This window comes from Camellia sinensis, chromosome 8 (assembly GCF_055761805.1).
Source record: "Camellia sinensis isolate YWXY chromosome 8, ASM5576180v1, whole genome shotgun sequence".
Taxonomy (NCBI): domain Eukaryota; kingdom Viridiplantae; phylum Streptophyta; class Magnoliopsida; order Ericales; family Theaceae; genus Camellia; species Camellia sinensis.
The window spans coordinates 112885496-112890782 of record NC_138968.1 but is presented as its reverse complement, the minus strand read 5'-3'; the positions used below and the strand labels follow the sequence as shown (position 1 = coordinate 112890782).

At 35.6% G+C, this 5287-nt stretch overlaps 1 long non-coding RNA gene across 1 annotated transcript; it reads left to right on the top strand.

Moving 5' to 3' along the window:
- On the top strand, window positions 1-4182 carry LOC145797042 (uncharacterized). Its single transcript, XR_014337999.1, has 3 exons — window positions 1-214; window positions 1988-3591; window positions 3768-4182. It is a non-coding gene; the product is annotated as an uncharacterized LOC145797042 (long non-coding RNA).
- The last annotated feature ends 1105 nt before the right edge of the window (window positions 4183-5287 follow it).

Below are 5287 nucleotides of genomic sequence, written 5' to 3'. Positions count from 1 at the left end.
ACCAAGATGTCAAAATGTTCAAAGGGCAAGCTAATCTAACTTTTAGTTAAGGACCAAGATTTTGATTTGTTTCCTATTTAAACTATTTCTCTGCAATGTTTTAGGCCAACTGTGTACTCCTCGGTCATTGTTCAATACACCAAAAAATAAGAGGAAGAGATCACCTCAACCATTAGTCAATTCCTTCACTGCTGAAAACGATTGTCCTTATCCGGTAAACTTTTGCACGCTGAATCTCATAGTAAATATTCATAATGGCCCATATAGTGATGCTTAGCAGTTGTGGATTTTGCTAATAATGGCTTACTAATTTTTGTTCATGGACATTGGACTGCCACAGATGTATTCCCTTTTCTTATGCATATACTTAATCTCACTTACTGCCAAACACAATGCTATGTTTTTATTAACTGCACCAGATTTTTTAAACTTAAGTTGTTCACATACTACAATTCAATTACTCATTAAGTCAGTGGTATGTGGACTGGTCAACACCTACAACTTTGCTGTGCTGTTAATTTCTTATTTTTTTAATTGTGTTGCAAATGGTTTAAGGTGTATAATTGAATTGAACTTGCTAACTTTCCAACTTACTATAAACGTTCATTTGTTGCATTTGTATTAGGCTAGAATGGCTAACGATATTGACAACTTTAAGATGTGGGGGTTCGAAAATGTGAAGATATTTTTAGAAATATTGTTGGATGAAATTTAGAAAGAGGGTCCTTGGATGTCAAAGAAAGATAGAAGTTTTTACCCAAAGCAGTGGCAAACAATTGATGAGGAGATGACTAAAAAGGTTGGAAAAAATTTTGGGCTAAAAAAATTGAAGGGTAAGTTCGCGCGTTTGAAGGCGAACTACAAAGAGTTTGTTTCTCTAAAAAACCACACGGGTTTGGGCTAGGATCCAATAACTCAAACAATGATAGCCCCAGATGATGTTTGGAAAAATTATGTTTAGGTAATTATTTTGGCGCATACATTTACCATAACCATGTGTATAGAGAACTATTTTTTTAAATGATTAATTAATGTTTGCAACTTGTAGGCACACCCAAATGCAAAACAATTTCAAACCAAAGGCCTTGAACATTATGAGCTAATGTCAGAAATATTTTCCAAGTCATTTGCCACTGGCGCTTTTGCCCGTTCTTCTCGTCAGGGTGCACCCACATCTGATGACGAGCGAGAAATGGATAAACACTTTCATGCATATACGTCGGGGAAAGGCGTAGTAAATGAATCTTGCACTTCTGAAAGTAAGCATAAGTCTAGTGGGCAAGGTCAGTCCAGCAAGAACCCAAGAATGAGTGATGCACTGCAATCATGGCAACGTTCATGTGACGCACGTGAACGGTTTTACCTTCGAGCAGTGGCAAACGCTAGGGCAGCTGATGCGTACTCCTTTTAGCATGTATGGCCATCCTAAAATCAATGGCCTTGGATCCAAGCTTGTTTTTGAAGGCCATGAACATGTTCACATCACTAAAATGGCGAACCATGTTTATGACCATGGAACTAGAAATGAGGTACCTTTGGATCCTCAGTTTGTGAGAAGGTTGGTCATCCCATAGTTCGGTTTGAGGTGAAGGTCGACATACTTTGTGACAAGGAAATAAAGAAGCTTGCAGAATTGTTTGGTTTTTTTTTTTATTTTTTTTATAAGTTGTTTTTGTTTTGTTTTGTTTTTTTTTTTTTTGTTTTCATTTTGTGTTTTTATTTGCTTTTGGTTTAGACTATGTTGGGTGTTGCCCCAATTTGTTATTTCCTGCTTTCTATGTGGTTTCGATTTAGACTGAGCACTATGTTGTCCTAATTTATTTCCCCTCTTCTTTGTTATTGGAATACTATCATTAATTGCGCATGCTAATGTTTCTTATTTCATATTATTCCGACCATGCTCTTTTACATATGTTTGTTAAAATTTTAGTGCTATACTCATATAATTAAAGTTAATACCTTGATTGTTTTACACTTTCCGATTTAGATGTCGTCGTCATGACCCAATGGAGGGCAACTAAACAATATGTACGACGTATAGTGATGATGATGATGATGTGATGGACTTACACATGGTTTGTCAACTAACAAGTGACATTCCTATGAGACAACCGCAACGTAATTGTCCATACACCGGTGATCAGTACATAAAATTTTTACTGAGTGGAAATCCGAAATCAATCTGTAACCAATTGTGTATGGAAGTCACGACATTTATGGAATTGGTTAAACAAATTGTCCGTAGAAATATTGTTGACTGGTCAAACATGAGATTGTCACTGGAAGAGTCGTTGGCTATGTTTTTATTTATCTGTGGTCAAAGTTCAAGCACAAGAAATGCTGGAGATCAATTTCAGCACTTAAATGAGACAATTTATTGACATTTCGTATTTATGATGCGAGCGTTGGGAAATCTTTCGCCATTTGTAATCCAACCACCGAACATGGCTGTAACCCCTCCTAAAATTCGGAATGACAGACGCTACTGGCCATGGTTTAAGGTAACATAAATGCCAGTTGATTTGAATTATTTTATATGACTTGAAGATTAAATTGATAAATTAATTCAAAGGTATAATGAAATGAATATGTTCATCATCTAATATAGCTGTGACAATAAGTACAGTACATTACATACATGAATACACCAAAGGATCAAAATTTTGGCCAATTTTAGTTCCTTAAAAGCATTCAAAATTTATGTCATGTAGGACTGTGTAGGGGCCATAGATGGCACACATATTGCTGTTGTGGCACCAGAAGTTGACCAAATGCCATATCGAGGTAGAAAAGTGAATACCAATCAAAATGTGATGGTTGCATGTTCATTTGACATGAAGTTTACATTTGTATACACTGGTTGGGAAGGTAGTGCACATGATTCGAGAATTTTCTTACAAGCACTTACCATAACTACCGCTGACTTTCCACACCCGCCACCTAGTAAGTGTAGTTTTTTTATTTTTTTTATTTTATTTTTGTGATCACCAAATATGCCATTATTTGTTCTTACTGAAAGTGTTTTACTGTAAACAAGTATTATCTCATTGACGCCGGGTATACACATATGCCCAGGTATGTAGCCCCATATCATGGCCAAAAATACCATTTGCAGGAGTTCAATAGGCGGCGTCGCTATCATGGTCCAAAGGAGTTGTTCAACCATAGACATTCTTCTTTAAGGAATGTTATAAAAAGAACCTTTGGAGTGTTGAAGCAACGGTTTCCATTATTAAAACACATGCCACGGTATGATATGGTTCAGCAAGGGCCAATTGTTATGGCATGTTGTGTTCTCCACAATTGGATTCGAACGGTGCAAGTGTAGGATGAATTTTACAATGTAGAAGAATCAAGTGAAGAAGATGAAGATGACGATGAAGACAAAGATGAAGATGAAGATGAAGGTGGAGGTGAAAGTGCAAGTGAAGTTCAGGGTGAAGTTGGAGCTGAAAATGTCCATGGAAATGAAGATGGAGTACCAGCTATGTAGCATCACAACCATGTCAACATGTCATGTGAACAACTACTGCAGATGGGACAATGGCGAGATGAGGTTGCAGCATCTATGTAGGAAGCATACAATAATAGGTAGATTACAACTAGGTAGATGCTTTTTGGTAATTGAAAAAAATGGACCACATAATCAAAGTAGGTTAATCAATGTGGTTGTACAATAAACACTTTTATGTATCTAAACTTCACATTATAAATTGTTTTATTTTATATATTTGAAAATGGGATTGCTAATTTGACACCATATGCAGATGAAGGTGACACCAAATTGTTCATGTGGCGCTGGTCCAATGTTGGTGATTATGGCTCGCACCGAAGCAAACAATGGTTGTTATTTTTTCCGTTGTCCTAATTTGGATAATCATAGGGGCTTCTTCTTCTGGATAGATGACTACGATGGTGGGGTACAGCATCTTACACCTGCGCAAGTGCCTCATATTGGCGGGAAGTGGTTGTTTTGGGTTTGTTGTGGATGCAACGCTTTTCTTTGTTTTACTATTATGATCCTTTTGTTGGTACTTTTGTTTGTCGTTGTACTTAAGTAGGATGTCAATAACCGTGGTTGCCATAATGCTTGTACTTGTTATTTTATTATGGTAGCTCAACCATCAGTACTAATTATGTTGTACTATTTTGTTTTTTATTATTTTCAAACAGATTATGGTAGTTTTTTTAATGTTTGTTAGTTGATATACGGTTTTTTTAATGTTTGTTTTGAATGTATGGTTCATGTATCAGTACTATAGTTGAATGTTTTTTTAATGTTTGTTTGTTCATGTATGCTTTTTTGAAACCATGGGGTAGTCTCTTTGGCTGCATTTGCAATCACGGTGTGTTTTGGATTGGGTAGGGAATTACAAATGGGTTACTGCCATGCAATGGTCTAGTCAGAAAAACTACACAAATGCTCACATTGCTTTCTTTTTAGTTAATGGTGTACAGGAAGGAGTCATGCAAAGCTATGGCCCCCTAACTTTCCTCAAGGTCTCCCTCTCTTTCTCTCTCTCTCTCTCTCTCTCTCTCTCTCAAATTCCAACTTTTGACAAATTTCTTTGTTGCAACATCAATCAGGCATATATTGCTAGTCACTTGGCTCCAATGGTTCCAATGTCATTCAATTATGCATTTCCAGAGTCAATAATCTAGACATGATGTTTAATTTAATTTAATTTTTTTTTTTACTCAAAACTGTTTATGATATTATGTCGAAAAAGCTCAACAAAATAAAATCTGTAAGAACTACATTGCAGCATACAATTTGAATAATAACATGGTTATGAACCAACTGTTACTCCATACAATGCCCTCAAGGTCTCAATTGCAGGTCAGAAACCAGAGCACAAAGGAACAATAACTATAACTCATTGATGTTATGCGTTACCATTCTTTGGTTTTGATAGTGTCACTCTCAACATTTCTCCCTCTAGGACTTTAGCAGCAGTCTCAGCTAGATAACAATATTCGCAATCAAACAAAAAGAGCCAAGAGAGGAATCTAAGTTAGTACTGAAATATGCAAGGATAATATGGAATGAAGCTTCATACAATAATGATTTCTTTCATTATCAGTATGCCATTTTCCAAAATATAACATCGAAGAGTTTGTTTCGAATTTGAAAAATGTTTTCATACAAAAAAGAAAATGATATGAAAATGTACACGTTTAAAAAGTTTCAATGACTTTGTTTCAATATGAGTACGTATGAAAATGGAAATTTCGAATTATGTATAAAATTGTTATTTATAGCATATCACATTTTTTTCTAAATTGT